This window comes from Eptatretus burgeri, chromosome 10 (genome assembly GCF_056783735.1).
Source record: "Eptatretus burgeri isolate ZD-2024b chromosome 10, Ebu_testis_v1, whole genome shotgun sequence".
NCBI classification, from domain to species: domain Eukaryota; kingdom Metazoa; phylum Chordata; class Myxini; order Myxiniformes; family Myxinidae; genus Eptatretus; species Eptatretus burgeri.
In genome coordinates this window covers 46,691,707-46,709,740 of record NC_140970.1, presented here as the reverse complement: position 1 = coordinate 46,709,740, position 18,034 = coordinate 46,691,707, and the positions used below count along the sequence as shown (strand labels likewise).

At 46.6% G+C, this 18,034-nt stretch overlaps 1 protein-coding gene across 3 annotated transcripts in view; it reads left to right on the top strand.

Moving 5' to 3' along the window:
• The window catches only part of FAM120A (family with sequence similarity 120 member A), a 131,277-nt gene that overhangs the window by 54,763 nt on the left and 58,480 nt on the right, over nucleotides 1-18,034 (top strand). The window lies entirely within an intron of this gene.

The following is an 18,034-nucleotide window of genomic DNA, read 5'->3' as shown; positions in this document are numbered from 1 at the left end:
AGTGTCGACTCTACCGAACACCCGGAATCTAGATTGTACCTTTCGGAAAACTCCGACGGTACGGGTCCCTTACCAAACCGTGAATCGTCAATAATTCTACCACGTGGTACAGGGTTATTTGCCAAACTTCAAAATACCTAGAGATCCACGTGGCGAGTTACTGAGTATTTACACCCTGGACGGCACTCGTACGAGTCGAGCTGTTAGCGTGCCCGACCCGTGCGCAACCCGAGCGGATGGTTGCCGAAGTACCGTCGGTCCAAATGTACATTTACATCGGCAACAGACTTTATAATTCACCAAGACGTGCCATGCTAAGCCAATGGAAGAAACACAGAAACAAGCTGATACATTTAACAAATGGGAAATTTATTCACAGTAATCGGGGAAACGAGGGAAGCACGTAAGGGCAGAGTTATCACGACTCATGGAGAATGTAAATTTACACACAAGCACTTGACCAATTCCTACTTACAGACGGGCCCACACACAGGCGCACACCCAAAAGAAACGGATCCAAAATGGTCTTTGTTATCCCTTCAGCTCGGAGGGAAGTCGAGCTGAGGGACGAGAAAGTGGCAGGCTACCTGGCCGCGAGCGCGCGGCTCGACGTCCACACCTTCCCGGAGCACCAGTCGGCCAAGAACGGACCAGGGCAGCCAGACGCAGACCATGCCAGCCACGAGACAAGCCGAGAACCAGAGCACGCCAGCGACGAGATGCCTTTCGCCCAGCCTTGAGAGATGCGTTTTGAATGGGCCCGAATTCTTCCTCTCCGCGCTCGAGCAGATCCACCCGATTCTTTGCTCTCCGTTCCTTTTATCGCTCTCGGGCGCGGTCCGCTCAGGCGTGGCCCGTCCTTAGTGGGTGGGACACGATGCATTCCCTTACTTGGCACGTAGCCAAGCGAATCGGTTCATGACCATATTTGGGAATGGAGTTCAGTCCGCTCATCGTTGGGTGGGACACGATGCATTCCCTAACTTGGCGCGCAGCCAAGTGAATAGATTCATGACCATATTTGGGAATGGAGTTCAGTCCGCTCATTGTTGGGTGGGACACGACGCATTCCCTTACTTGGCGCGCAGCCAAGTGAATCGATCGATGACCATATTTGGGAATGGAATTCCATCCCCGAACGAATTCCGAACACACCCGCATACCAGCGAGCGCGCGGAGAACGCCGGGAACAGAGGGTTGTCGCCGTGAGAGCGAAATGGCGTTGTTGTTGTTGTTGTAGTAGATGTAGTAGCCGTAGTTGTTGTTGTGAGCGATGTAAAAATCCTAACTATCAAAATAACTAACAGTGCATGTACATTTATTCACCCATTAAATGAGGGACGGGGACCCGAACGAAAAAACACATACTTACCGATATAACTGTTCTATAGGACCTTATGTTGAGTGCTCATGGCTTCCATATTCGTAACAATATAACCTTGTTCTGTGATAGTTGCATTATTGAATTGGTTTCAAATTAAATTATTTTGTCTGCACATTTTTCTTTACAATTAAATTCGAGCTTCAGTTTCCCATTCACTTCGTTTTCGGCTAGATACAGTACGAGCCATACATTTCTGCCAGCGCTGCACAAGCTTAAAAATCCCACTTCAGTAGAAGTCCATTCCAACACTTTGCAACCTGTTATGCACAGCTATCTGGACTGCCGAGTCATTTTCATAGTGCTGGCACCTCATGATGTGATCTTTCAACGGTGCGAACAGATGGTAGTCCGAGGGGCCCACGTCCGGACTGGATACGGCATGGAGGAGCACTTACCTGCCATTCTTTAAGATTTCCTGCAATGTCAGACTTGCAGTGTGAGGTCAAGCATTGTCATTTTGAAAGCTGACACCTTTTTTCATCAGGCGCTTTTCCCGAAGTGCACGGTCGGTTTCTTGAATGTCTGAACGTAGCAAGCCGCATTAATGGTTTCCACTTTGGGCAGGAAATCAATCGGTATGCATCCCTCGACATCCCAGAAGACAGTTCCCATAACTTTCCTGGTGGAGGGAACTCTTTTGGTCTTCTATTTTGGAGATGTGGAGTGATTGCATTCCATGCTTTGTTGCTTGGTTTCTGGATCGAAATGGTGGAACTAGCTTTCATCACCAGTCACGAAATGGAACAGGAAGTCATCACCGTCAGCAGCATGTCATTGAAGCAACTGTGATGACATCCATGCGTGTGTTTTTGTGTTCCTCCATAAGGAAACTGGGAAACCCAATGGGTACAAACCTTCCGATATCCCAAGGTCAGTATCATCTCCCGTCAAGGTGCGCTGCGATCTCCATAACCTTCACCCTTCAGTCTTCACTGTTGAGAGTATCAAATTTCTGTTGGTTGTGTTCACTCGTGGCTCTCCTCAGCTGACCACATTGTGGCTGATCGGCGATGTCTGTGTTTTTGTCTTTGTAGTGTTTTGCCATCTTCTGACACTGCTGGCACCCATTTCCGAACACATGACTCAATCGGCCGTAGATATCTGCAGCTGAGTAGATCTCCTTCATGAGGAATTCATTTGCTGTACTTTGGCAAACCCATATGTCGTTGACGGCCATTTTGTCACAATGGGTAGTGCAAACACCATTGGTTGTGCATGCGCCGAGCCAAGCCTGTGTTTTTGTTGGAGTGGATAGATGGATAGATGTCACTAATAACTCGTGTTCTTCTATATTCGGCACAAACTTGTGAAATCTACTGATGCTCACGAGTGTGTGTGTGTGTGTGTGTGTGTGTGTGTGTGTGTGTGTGTGTGTGTGTGTTTGTGTGTGTCGGTCGCGCGTGCGCATGTACGAGACGGTCCATTGCAGCTAACTCCTGCAAAGGTACTCCCTGTAATCTATCAGCTCAGCATCCCCTTCTCCCATTCCCCTCTCCCCCTTCACAATTTCCGTCAATCCCTTCATCTGCTCCCGCTTGTATATCTTCTCTCACTACCTTTTCTATGCTTTCACCACGAGCACAAGTTGCAGTTTTAAGCTAATTCGGTTCAGCGGTGCAGGAGTACATAGAAGTCGAACGAACAGTACCTCAAATGATCATGATAATTTCCAATGTCTGTGGTTTTCATTCAGAGAATTGAGATATTTTATTACATCATGACTTGTAAAGCCACGACCACCAGGATGGATCCGGATGAAATCTTGTGGGCAGGTTCGGTGTGTGACAAGGACGAACTGATTAGATTTTGGTGAAAATCCGGATCTGGATCCGACTACTAGAGTTTTTAAAGTGATTTTTCACCATTGAGAGATAGGACCAAAAATCAAATGAAGCGCGAGATCTCAAAATGTTGTGGACAGATTTGGACGAAACTTGGTGGACACTTTGGGTGTGTGGCAAGGACGAATTGATTCAATTTTGGTGAAGATCCGAATCCGGATCTGGATAAGAGAGTTATTTAGTTTTTAAGTGATTCTTCACCATTGAGAGATAAGGCCAAAAACGATGTAGTACTGTATAGCATGATATTTCAAAAATGTATTGGGCCTGATATGTTCGTGGGGATCAGGTATTATGTGGCGGAGGTATGTGCTCCTCTGAGTGCCCTTATAGTTATCATTGTAAATATTTGATTTTCATTAAAAAAAAATACCCGTATTTATTTAAGTTGCTTGTATCTCTTGTGAGTTTGAGTATAAAGCCCTTGTGTTTCCGTCCTGGTGAACGTCTCTGGTACACCTTAACCGTTAACCGTCCCACATGCACAATAAGCAACAAGAATCACGACCGCCCGTCCACCACAGTTGGGTCGGGGGGATTAACCTGAACTGCCAGGGCCGTGAATATATATATATATATATATATATATATATATATATATATATATATATATATATATATATATATATATATATATATATATATGTATATATATATATATATATATATCCTATATATATATATCCCATATATTATTTCCGTTAACGTCTACGCGTAATTTGACGTACCTCCTCCGAAACTGCCGAACGGATTGTCGCCACTTTCGGCATGTGGGTGTCTGTGGTCTAATGAACAGCATGGGCTATGTGAGCGCGCCAGACGGACAGGTTTGGGAATTTTGGGAGATTTGCTAATTTTTACATTCGTTTGCATGGCGACGTGTGCCGTCACCGCTGAGAGGCGTAATGACGTCATGACATCATCGGTCATTCGCTGACGTCATTATGTCTGTCGTCGACTGACCGTCACCGCTGAGAGGCGTAATGCCACTCCGAGAAAACAGCGTCTGCAATGTAAAACCCTCTTCTGCACATGCCAACTACCTCAGAAGGTGAATTTGACACAAAAAATGTAACAAGAAACATCGTATATAAAGAAATTTGATAAACCACATTGTGAACACTTGATATATATTGATGTCCCAATGAACCCTCACTTTCGAAACTTTGCGCAGAGCGCGGGTTTGGCTCATATATATATATATATATATATATATATATATATATATATATATATATATATATATATATATATATATATATATATATATATATATATATATACATACAGCTCTGGAAAAAATTAAGAGCCCACTGAAAAATTATCAGTTTTTCTGGTTTTACTATTTATAGGTATAGTATGTGTTTGAGTAAAATGAACATTTTTGTTTTATTCTATAAACTACTGACAACATTTCTCCCAAATTCCGAATAAAAATATTGTCATTTCGAGCATTTATTTGCAGAAAAATGACAACTGGTCAAAATAACAACAAAGATTCAGTGTTTTCAGACCTCAAATAATACAAACAAAACAAGTTCATATTCATTTTTAAACAACACAATACTAATGTCTTAACTTAGAAAGAGTTCAGAAATCAATATTTTGTGGAATAACCCTGATTTTCAATCACAGCTTTCATGCGTCTTGGCATGCTCTCCACCAGTCTTTCACATTGCTGTTGGGTGAGTTTATGCCACTCCTAGCGCAAAAATTCAAGCAGCTCGGCTTTGTTTGATGGCTTGTGACCATCCATCTTCCTCTTGATCACATTCCAGAGGTTTTCAATGGGGTTCAGGTCTGGAGATTGGGCTGGCCATGACAGGGTCTTGATCTGATGGTCCTCCATCCACACCTTGATTGACCTGGCTGTGTGGCATGGAGCATTGTCCTGCTGGAAAAAACCAATCCTCAGAGTTGGGGAACATTGTCAGAGCAGAAGGAAGCAAGTGTTCTTCCAGGACAACCTTGTACGTGGCTTGATTCATGAGTCCTTCACAAAGACAAATCTGCCCCATTCCAGCCTTGCTAAAGCACCCCCAGATCATCACCGATCCTCCACCAAATTTCTCAGTGGGTGCGAGACACTGTGGCTTGTAGGCCTCTCCAGGTCTCCGTCTGACCATTAGACGACCGGGTGTTGGGCAAAGCTGAAAATTGGACTCATCAGAAAAGATGACCTTACTCCAGTCCTCTACGGTCCAATCATTATGGTCTTTTGCAAACCTCAGCCTGCACTTCTTTCCTTCTCATTGATGAAGGGCTTTTTTCTAGCTTTGCACGACTTCAGCCCTGCCCCTGGGAGCCTGTTTTGAACCGTCCTCGCCATGCACTTCACCCCAGCTGCCGTTTGCAATTCATTTTGTAGGTCACTTGATGTCATCCTACGGTTGTTAAGTGACATTTGAATGAATTGGCGGTCATCCCGGTCAGTGGAAAGTCGTTTTCTCCCTCTGCCAGTCTGAAGCTTTGTTGTCCCCAATGTCTGCTGCTTGACCTTGTTCTTATGAACTGCCGTCTTTGAAATTTTAAGGATGGAAGCAACGTGACGCTCACTGTATCCCTCTGCCAGTAAACCCAGACTTGAACCCTTCTTTTCCTCACTCAAACTTTTCTTTTCAACTCTTTTGGCATGGTCAATAGTTATTTTTTTGATTCCAATTACTTTTGAGGTACTACTCGCACTGTTATTGCCATCCAGCTGGTCCTATTGCAAGGAGGATGGTGATGACCACAGCAGTGGTTTTTATACTTTTCCTTGTTAAATAAGATTAGGTTCAGGTGATCACCTAATCAGTACCTCACTAAGTAGAATGAGGTGTGCCTGTGTTGGAATTCAACAGACACTGGAATGGAATGGCTGACATACACGTAGAGATGCTGATTAACAATTTTTTTGGAGTGGTCTCATTTTTTTTCCAGAGCTGTATATATTTATGTGTTGTTGTTCGTCTTTCGGCTGCTCCTGTTCGGGGTCGCCACAGCGGATCTTCCGTTATGATCCGCATGCTGATTTGGCATAGGTTTTACGCCGGATGCCCTTCCTGACGCAACCCTGGTCGCCTCTTACGACACAGAGATAAGGATTGGGTTTCACCATGATTCCAGGCTTTAAGCCCGGCGCAGAGCTCCCATCCTCAAGCGATCCTCCAACCCAAGCCTCCGAGTAGCCGGATTTCAGGCGCATGCCACTACGCCTGATATATATTGTTACGTTTGAGGGGGGGGGTATGCATTCAAAGGGTAATTAGGATGTTTAATTAGGTATGCCATGCTGTTCCAGTTTACCAGGATCTCGATGTAATAAGTAGCAATTCAGTGGTGATAAGTTGTCTAGTAAATGTTCATTTCTTCAAGGGGGGAAATGATAATTGTCACGTAATTAGATAGGGACACGGGATAGGGTAAGTGTGTCTGTGTAAACCCCTTTTTGGTATTCTCTGGAGACTGGCCGTGACGTCACAGGACAGTGCAGCGGATGGCTCCGCCTCGTGATCACGATTGGCAGAAGGCGACGGCGGTGGGCCAATAAACGGCTTGATTGGAGGTGACGAGGGCAGGAGGATAAAAAGGTTCTGTTCGGGGTCGAAAAGGAAGAGGAAGAAGATTACAACCAAAAGATCGTGTTTTTTTGGTGGGGAGGCTGTTGCGCGGGGAGCATCCTTGTTGTTGTGCTGATTCGATTGTGTTCTTGATCGTGTCTTGGAGCCTTGCTGAGCCTCGTGCCTCACCTTGGTTGGCTCTGGGGTTCTGCTGACTCGGAGTACGGGGTCGAACGGCGGGCGGACCTGCCTCCCTCTCCCGCTCGCAACTTGGCGCCAGAACTGGTTCCCTGGCGGCTGTGAGCGGACTTGGGCCAAGACCAGGAGGTCGACAGCACCACGGTTTCTCCTGCCCCCCTGACGAGAGCAAGGCCAGCTCGTCCGACGCCGATCCAGGGACAGTTGCGTCCACACCACGGTCCAGCCTGACCACCAGAAATAGCTACGTTTTGTGTGTGTGTGTGTGTGTGTGTGTGTGTGTGTGTGTGTGTGTGTGTGTGTGTGTGTGTGTGTGTGTGTGTGTGTGTGTGTGTGTGTGTGTGTGCGTGCGTGTGTGTGTGTGTGTGTGTGCTTGCTTGGCGCCTTCGAGGGATTGAGAACTGTATATTCATTGGAATTGTCTGTGTTTTTCCCCACGCCCAATCCCACACCATCCCGTCGAATCGCCCCGGATCCCTCTTCTTGCCGAGTCTTGGTATTTCTGGTAATAATAAAAACAAATAAACATCATCAACTCAGTGAAAAGTGACTCGTGCCACCTTCCTCGTCCCGTTTGCGGTAGAGCGATTAGAACCGCCATGTTTGGGTTATAAATAAATAAACCGCCTCCATCGTTTCGGCTCATTCTACATTGGCGGGGACTGTTCAAGTCCCGTGGACGTCACAATATATATATATATATATATATATATATATATATATATATATATATATATATATATATATATATATATATATATATTCATCCATTCATCCATTGGAACCATATTCTGTACAGAGAGTTGGTGCTGCCGAAGCAGTTTCCTTGGCTATTGGGCACAATCCTGGACGGGTCGCCACTCCGACACAGGATACTCGAATGACTCGATCTTCCCAGCAAGCGGGTACTCATTTTGCCGACCTCGGAAGGATGGCAGGCTGAGTCAACCCACTGGTGAAGTAATTCAGTGGGCAACGAGGCTTGAACTTAGGACCCTTGGATCCCAAGTCGCCACCCTAACCACTGAGCCAACACCAGGTATATATACTGTTGTGGCTTCCCGCCCGTCGGCGTGCGGGCGACCGCTTCTCGCCCACCGAACGGACAAACCTAGTCGCAGCTTTCGGATAAATGCCGAAATCCAGCTACGGGTGTATCTTTAATCACACCGAAAATCATCCAGCTATTCTGTCCGCGCGCGACAGGGTCTGATCGCCGAATTGTCGATTTACCTAATTATGCGCGCAGACAGAAATGCCGGGGATTTACACCTCGACGGGACCTGCTTGGAAACGAGCCGCTAAGCAGCTCGCTCCGTTTGCGATTTGCCCAGCGGTGTATATCGCCAAGCCCGCCGGATCCGATTCTCTTATCAGTTATTAACAACGAGCTATATTCCGAACTCAGTTATGGCAGTTCAATTGAGGGAAAGGATGCAACAAACGGGTCAACATTCACACAAGGACATTTATTACACACACGACACAAATGCAGTCATCTAGTCATGTATGCAATTCTTCTTCTTCTTCTTCTTTCGGCTGCTCCCATGAGGGGTCGCCACAGCGGATCATACTGATGATCCGCATAGTGATTTGGCACATGTTTTACGCCGGATGCCCTTCCTGACGCAACCCTGGTCGCCTCTTACGACACAGGGATAAGGTACACCTATTTTAACCAGGGTATACACTGGCCCAGTATACTGGTACTCATTTCGCCGACCTCGGAAGGATGACAGGCTGAGTCAACCCCCTGGTGTATTAATTCAGTGGCCCAACGGGGTTTGAACTCAGGACCTCTTGGATCCCAAGCCGCTGCCCTAACCACTGCGCCAACACCAGGCTTGTATGTATGCAATGTATGCAATTAGGCGAGGCAAACAAAAGCAATGCATTTACGCAATGGGGGAAGGGGGGGGGGGTAGGATGCGAGTAAAAAGAAAGCCTGCAGCCGTTCTCTATAATTACTATTCACAGTCACTTATGCAGTTTTACTCATGGGACTGGCGCCACGAACACGCACACAAAAACCCAGAAAAGGAAAGAAAGAGAACGTGACCGTATGGTGAATTCTTGGGCTCCGTCCTCCTCAATCCGACCTTCCCTGAGAGAGCTTCCTCGCACACGACCCAGAGAGAGCGCCCACAACCAACGACCCAATCCACGCCTCCAGAGAGACTGCGAGAGCGCGCGCGATGCAGAGCCCAGAGAGAGCGAGAAGCCTCAGCGTACGCACACACACACTCCAGAGCCTGCGCCTACTCCTTATCTCTGCCCGCCCTCGCCTCCCGCTCCTTCTTCCAGCACGCGTGGGAAACTTCCAGAAGAAGGGAATTTTTTTCTCCTGGATCGGGGCCTTTCCTTTGCCTTTTCCATAGCTTTGTTGCTTTTTGTTCCTCTCGCAGGGTTATTCGTTGGGGGGAGGGGGTTAGGCCGTCGTTCGTTCTCCCTCGACGAATGCCAGGCTTCTCGCAACCGTGTGCCGAGGTGGAAACGCGGTGGTGGTTGTGGCGGTTGTGGTTACGGTGGTTGTCGTAATGGTGGCGTGGCTGGCGTTTTGTGGTGGTTGGGCGGTTGTGGTTAAGGTGGTTGTTGTGAAGGCAGTTTGGAGAAGGTGGCTGTTGTTGAGATGTGGTTGGTGGTGGTTGTGGTGGTTGAGAGGCGGTTGGTCCAAAATAAAGATAGCAAAAGAAAAACATGACCTCAAAGATCACAGCCCTGTTACACGAAAATCCCGCTAGACGACGGTGGGGAAATCTATCTGAACACAGATTTATCGACATAACTGATCTAAGGACCTATATGGTGTCCTGTGAATTTCCACAACCGTAACACTACCCCCTCCCCTTTTTACAGACTCGTCCGTAGTCGAATTTCCATGCACTTTCATGTGTAAGTTTACGATTTACCTTCGGCTCCCTGAGTGCGACATTTTGTGTATGCGTCCCAAAAGTAAATAACCTACGGGCTGAGAAACTAACTAAACAAACTCACTCATGCAGACGACTTATCTAAATTGCTGGCGCTAAAGGCCCGGTCACACCTTGACGTTTTAGCCAACGTATGCCGATTTTTGAATTTTTTTTCTAAAACGCTGGCACACGTTGAATACGTTATGGGTAAGTTTTGATAACATTGAGAGCACGCTGAAAAACACTGCCATACGTCGTTGTACGCTGGCTTTAAACGTTGTACTTTTTGGTTGTCCTCAAATTTTTTCATGCTTGAAATTTCACGACGTATGCCGGCGTATGACTCACACGTTCCGCTACGCTGGCCACAAGTTGTATGCATGGTCTGCGATCGTTGACAGACGTCAACACATGCTACTTGTAAGTTAATCATAAGTTGAGACACGCCGAGGTAATGTTTAGCGTACCCGAAACTTATTTCTAACCTATGATTAACGTGTTGTTGGCACGTTACGCGATTGTTGCCACACATTGACAGACGTTACTTTTAAGTTACTCATAGGCTGAAAGACGTTGGTATAATGGATCGTCCTTGCGTGAGCGTCCACGGCCACGGCCAGGACACTTATTTGCAGCATTCTTCAAACTTTTCTTCGGCATGATGAGGGTGTTCACACTTCGATGTCTAGCTTGGCTATGATTCCAATTGTCCATCGGCAGCGTCTATTTAAAATAGTCGAGTTTGAGCGTTTTAACACGTTCAGAAGAAACGCTTCAAATTTCAAAACCCCAGCGTCAAAAAACAAAGGCGAGTGACAGCAATTTAAATCGTTCATTGTAAACAATGAAAATAGCTGAGTGGTACCGTTTAAAAGTCGTTGAGTGTAAAAAAAATCGAATTCTTGAGCGCAAGCGTCTACTTTCAATAGTGGGGTTTGAGCGATTTAGCACGTTCAATAGAAACGATTAAAATTTCCGAGTGCCAGCGTCAAAAAACAAAGGTGAGTGACAGCAATTTAAATCGTTCATTGTAAACAATGAAAATAGCTGAGTGGTACTGTTTAAAAGTCGTTGAGTGTAAAAAAAAATCCAATTGTTGAGCGCAAGCGTCTACTTTCAATAGTGGAGATGCAGCCATATAAATCGTTGAATGGCAGCCTATGAATAGCAAACCCTACGTCTCCGGCAAAGATAAACTGCCGCACGATATGGATAAGTTAGGCTATCGTTGGGCATAGTTTGTGAACGCCAGCTTCACGATAATTATTCGTTGGTATATCGTATCTATAAGTAATCAAAGCGCTCTATGCACATTATTAGTTCATTGTGCATTTGTCCAACCCGTTATGAATCGACCTAAATCGTAAAAACAAGCTATAGCTCATTGTTGAAAAAGCCCCATAAAAAATTAGCCGCGAAGACCTTCGAACAATGGTGAAAAGATGTCTCCTACCCGTGGACACGCGGACGCAAGGACGATCCATCATAAGCCACACCCTCCCCCTCACACTCACCTACTACTGCCAACATGAACAAACTACAACTAATACTAATACTGATACTGATACTGATACTGATACTGTTACTGCTGACATGGACATCGACTCAAAAAGGACTTGAAAACACTGTTGGGTTCCCCTTTTATGAGCAGCATTTTTATATACCAATTCCCAAAACCGCTGGGAACACGTCGTTATATGGCAGTTGTAAGCTAGAAACACGTTAATTTTTTTTTTTTTGTCGACCGGAAGACGTCATTGGAATACGTCTACATACGTCGATGTGTGTCGGGACTACGTAAAGACTTGGTTCAAAGCACGTCAAACATAAGTTAGAAATAAGTTTCGCGTAAAAAATACATTACCGCGACGTGTTTCGACTTATAAGTAGCGTTTGTGGACGTGTGTAAGCGTCCACATATCGTGTGTAAAACTTATCCCCATCGCATGCGGAACGTGTGTCATACGCCGAGTACGTCCAAAAATTTTGAACATGTTTAAAATTTATTGACATACTTTACTTACTACGACGTATGATAGCGTACTTTAGCGTTCTACTCACGTATACCAAACTTACTCATACCGTATTTGACGTGCCCCAACGTTTTAGACACATTTTTCTTAGGTCGGCATACGCTGGCAAGATCGCCAAGGTGTGACCGCGATGTTGTCACTTCCATTTCTACGGCAGTTATGATTCGAATCGTTGTGCGTCAGCCTTTTAATAGGCTACGTCACGACATCGTCGGCGATGCGTGCAACGCGCTATGCCTAAGTAAGACTATCGTTGGGCATCGGTTGTGTAGGCCGACAACAGGTTCAGCATTCGTTGGTATAAGTTATCTATAACACAACGAAACGTTCTGTGTCCGTTACCAATGCGTTATACATAAGACCAAGTCGCTATGAATACGTCCGAATCTTTAAAAAAAAAAACATCAAAAGTTCAACGGAAGCCAGCGTTTTACATACATTTTAATACGTTGCCATCACTGGCTAAAACGTCAAGGTGTGACCGGGCCTTAAGACACACATGCAGGGGGAGCAAACCCATGTACAATCTTACTCTTAACCTTATACATTTACACTAAACCATGGCCCAGGACTGATGGACTCTGTGGGAAAGAAGCAGGGAGCCAGGCTACCCAAATGCAGTCTCTGGCTCATGAGACAAATGCAGGTATGAACACAAGCCGCACACGGGCTGCACCAACGCAGCCCCCGTGTGCGGCTGCCTGCAGGGCAGTCCCTGCAGAACACTGAATAGCACAGACGCAAGCAAACAAAAATGAGCGGTGCATGGGCTGCATCAATGCAGTCCCGTGGTGCGGCTGCCTACAGGGCAGTCCCTGCAGTTCGCGCGATGATCTTGGCGCACATGGTGATGGATGGTATGGGGCAAATGCAAAAACAAGGGCTAGCAGGCATAGGGTCAAGGCAGAGGCAGGCAGACAAGGCATGGCAAGGCCGGCACTAGCCGTTCTAGCAAAACAGGCCGGCATATGAAGCTGGCCTGCCTCTGGTCTCGTTCTGGATGTTGGTGGAGGGAGTGCGGTGGTGCTGACCGGTCTGGAGGTGGGCTCGGACCTACCTATTGTCTCCCTCCCAACCTATCGCCTTTGCCTGTCTCTGTCCATACCCACTCCCTTAGTTTGCATAACACAAATTTAGCCCCAACTTATTTTTTTGTTTTATTTTATTTTTTTTCCCCCATTATACTTCGTCTCCCTAACCCCCTTTGTCGTCTGTCCGGCTAACCAATCGTGTCACCTAGCCTACTCCCAACCCCTACGTTCCCTTCCTGGAGGGGAATAAGGGAGAGCTAGCGTTCTGTGTCGAGGCCCAATTCAAGCCTCAGAATGGCCTCCTCAGATCCCAGCGATCTACTTACCACGGTGAGTCCAGTGGCCTACAACGAGCGAAGGGATGAATGGTGCGGAGGGGTGCACTTTCCTATCTACCCGAGCATTTATTACACCTAAACTACCCTGGGGATTTCCAAAAGTGCGGGTCGCTTAAGCTATTGGTTCTACCAACCAAGATTCCCATCGCCTGTGTTGGTGTCCTCTCAAATTTGGGCCTTGCCCTCAAATTTTCCATTGTGCCCTCGCACGGTCTCATGGCTGGGACGCGTGGCTCCCTTGGCAGGCACGACCCTCTGCCGATTCTCCAACTATGGCACCCCCGGGCCCTGCGACTGCCTCCAAGCCTACCAGCTCCCGAAGACTTGAGGAGTGCCCTCCCTGGCTACTCCCCCTCGATGCTCACGTGGCAGGCTGGCGCCACGGGCCCCTTCCCCGGGTGCCCGTGCCCACGACACTGACCATGCGGCTATTGGTGCCACGGGCCCCGCATCATGCGGACCCACCCGTGCCCACTACGCTATCCTGGCTCCCCTTGTGCCCTTGGCCTACTGCGGCCGACTAGTCCTTTGCCCGGGGTACCCACTAAGTGATACTCACCGTTCGCAGCCACGCTCCCAGCTCGTCAACAGGACTCCTGCACCCCTCCAAACGGGTTTCGAGCCTACATTCGCACCAACAGCAAAATGACCTCCATTTTGTCAATTTAACTAACCCACTAACTCACTTTATACTGACCCCGTGGTCCCATGGGTGGGAATCACTCCTCCCCCCAATCAATGATCGCACCATGCATACCACATTCACTCCATACACTCAGGCCCGCTGGCCCTCACTCACTCATCATGTTTCCTTCCATTGGTTTCTCTCACATCGCTGAACACTGCCATTCTGCTGACTGCATCCCCTCACTACCTTGTGCTCCCTCGTCATCCCTTACAATATAGCACGTTCCATTTAACTCTACGTAGCTAAGCTACGTCCGTACTACACACTCACAGTCTGTCCGTGTCTCCAAAAATCCCATACTCCATCCTAAATCTAAACTGACATCCCTCTAACTAATCCATTCCACAGGCCCCATGAGGACTTATCCCTGCCCCATGAAGCCGGTCTAACTAAGCTAACACTTCCCCCTAACTAGTGGTATTCCTGTGCCCAAGCAAGGGGGTCTCCTACCCCTTGCCTGGGAATCCTGTCTTCTCGAAGTGGCGAGGCTTGCTTTTCTCTTTTTTTATATATTTTTTTCCTTATGCGCACACCAGCGTGGCAATTCGCAACCTGCGCTCCTTCCCCGTGACGTCATGGCAGCTGCTTGCGCGTCGCGCACCTCGTCCCTTCTCGGACGGTACCATCCGGCAGGGATTCCCCTCCTGCCGGATTCCAACCATACGTGCAGCCACAACGTCACCCTGCGCATCCAAAGCAAGCCTCGCGTTTCGAGGGGTTCCCAACGCGAGCACATGTGCTATGCTCGTCGGAGCTTTACACACATGCTCGCCTGGAGAACCCATCCATTCCAAATTCATAATCCAGCCTACCTTCTGTCCGTCCGCAGGATCGGCTTACATCCACCGCGTACGTTTCTGGACCGGATTTCACTCGCGCAGACGCACACGCGGCGGCCTCGTGCCTAGCACGCACGGACCCCGCGCGCGCTGCCGTGCGAATCCGGCACGGTTCCCAAAACAGCTACGGCCGCTACTCGGCCTTTGTCCTTCATCTGGTCCCGTCGTCGTTGCCATTCAACGCACGCACTCCGGCATGCCATGACGCTCACACACCTTACCATGACAATCGGATATGCGGTTGCGGTTTCCCGCATACCGACCGCCATCTCCCTTTCATACAGCGACCTCACACACGCTGTTCCACTCACACATGCCATTTCACTCACGCATTTCGCCACACTCGTAACCACACACACTGGAACAATTACACTGGGGATTCGCGCCACCACAAGGGGTCCCGGGGCTTCCATACCCCCCAAGCTCCGCGTGTACCAGTCCACAGCACTCGCTCCCTCTAACTCGCAAAGCTCGACCGGACCCACCTGGTCGCGATCCGCTTCAAGGGAGCATTGCTTCTCCCTCCGTTCCTGAAGGAGGCTATCCTGCTGCTTTTACCAGGCCACCAAACATTCCGCCAGCTCCCCCCCCCCCATTGTCCCTTGCTAACCCCATGTGTGTGTGTTCGTCTTTCACCCCGTCTTTATTGTGTAGTCTCTCCTCTACGTTTTTATATGTCCCGCATCTCTGTTATTAGGGTACCCTGTGAGTACAGGGTACCCTATTGTTTTTCTTCTGTTTATTATTATTACGCATTATTATTGTTTTTCCGCCGGCATTTTGCACCCTTTTTCGCTTTAAAAATCATTTTCTCTGGGACACTAAGGCCGATCGACAGGAAAATTTCACCATAGTTTGTATCTTTTCTTATAGCATAATCACGTTATAATTATGACGTCATTGGTCACGTGGTGTGGTCGCCATCTTGAAAAAAGCAAGAAACTTTGGACATCTGTATCTCGGAAACCGTGCAATGGCAATTTTTTCGTTTGATACATTTTACTAAGCTTACTATGGGGAACACGTGTGATTTTTCGTGACGTCATAGGTGAAGCGATATACCGGTGAAAATTCGTCAAGTAGAACGCCGTATAGGAAAAATCTGAAATTTTTTGAGCGTCATCTACGCCAAAATTCATTGTCAAAAATGTTTTTTTTTACGTCATCGATGACGTAATTCGGCCGCCATCTTGTTTTTTAGTGTTTTTTAAAAAAAAATCTTCTCCAGAAGGGCTGGACAGATTGAGCCGAGACTTTACAGGTACATTCCCCAAGAGGTCCTTTCTCAAGTTTGTTAATTTCTTGTTGACAGGTCACATGGTTTGGTGGCCATCTTGAAAAAACCTTAAAACCTTCAAACATCTTCTTCTCCAGAAGCGCTGGTCCAATGAAGGCGAGATTTCAGAACTATATTCGTGACATGCATGCGATGCAAGTTTGTTAATTTCGAAGTGATAGGTCACATTGTTTGGCCGCCATGTTGGATTTAAGAGAAATATTAAATAATGTTTTCTCTGGAATTTCATAAGCCATCGAAGCGAAAATTTGCAAGTGCCTTCCTCCCTCAAGTCTGCATACATGGTAAAAAATTTTTTACCTCAGAAGTCACATGGTTTGGTGGCCATCTTGGATAGAAAAATAGACCTTATCCAATTTACACGAAACTTCACACACTTGTTCGGGTCGACGATGGAAAGCAGAATTTAAATTTATGATATCATAGGTCACAAGGTTCGGCAGCCATCTTGGATTGAAAATGAATAAATTTTAAAAATCTTCTTCTCCAGAAGGGCAAGACAGATTAAGATGAAACTTCACACATATATTCCCCATGAGGTCCTTTCTCAAGTTTGTTAATTTCTTCTTGATCGGTCACATGGTTTGGCGGCCATCTTGAAAAAACCCTAAAACCTTCAAACATCTTCTTCTCCAGAAGCGCTGGTCCGATGAAGGGGAGATTTCAGAACTATATTCGGGACACGTAGGTGATATAAGTTTGTTAATTTCGAATTGATAAGTCACATGGTTAGGCCGCCATGTTGGATTTAAGAAAAAAATAAATAGTGTTTTCTCTGGAACCGCTTAACCTAATGAATCGAAAGTTTGCAATTATCATCTACCATCGTGTGTGCACGCGTGGTAAAAATTCTGACATCACACATCACATGGTTTGGCGGCCATATTGGATAGAAAAACGCACCTTTACCGATTAACACGAAACTTCACAAACGTGTTCCAATACGCAGTTGGAAGCAGAATATAAATTTGTGATGTCATAGGTCACATGGTTCGTCAGCCATCTTGGATTGAAAAATAATATCTTTAAACGTCTTTTTCTCTGAAACGACTGAACAGATCCAGGTGAAACTCCACCACTATGACCGCCTCTCCATGACGAATAAAAAGTTCTCACCCCCTTTTGAGGTACGACACAACGTTTGGCAGCCATAGTGGATTGAAGGAAAAATATTAATTAATGTTTACTCTGGAACTACTGCATCAATAAATGTGAAACATCACCTTTATGGTGGAACAGTCATGCGGAATGAGGGTTTGAAATTTCAACGGGATCGGGCCCAGGGTTTGGCAGCCATGTTGGTTTTAAGAAAAATATTAAATGTTTTCTCTGGAACTGCTTAACCTAGCGAAGTGAAAATTTGCAGTTATCGTCTCCGATCGTGTTTCACATGTGGTGAAAATTATGACGTCACAAGTCACATGGTTTGGCCGCCATCTTGGATTGAAGGATAAATATTCATTAATGTTTACTCTGTAACCGCTGCTTCTATATATACAAAACTTCAAATTTGTAATTTAGCCGACATGCGAAACAAAAGCTTAAAATTTCAACCTGATCGGTCACACGGTTTGGCAGCCAGAATTATTTAATTCTTTGAATCTGTTCGCCAGTAATAAGGAAATTGAACGCTTTGTGCTGCCCAGTTCGTAACTCGTCTGTTCCGCGCCGTCTCGAAGCAGGCCTGTGTTTGTATCACCATTAAATAATGTTTTCTCTGGCACCGCTTATCCGATAAATGCGAAACTTTGCGACTATGATTTAAGTCTCATGTTGTATCAGTTGTGTCAAAGGCGGACAGACTGGGTACCCGGTCATCACTGCCAGCAGTTATAAAGTGGCAGTTCTAGTTTCTTTTAATTCCTGCGTCTCCCTTTGTGTCTCTGTTAATTCCGACACCTCGTTCATTACCTCCGTTTCTTCCTGGATCT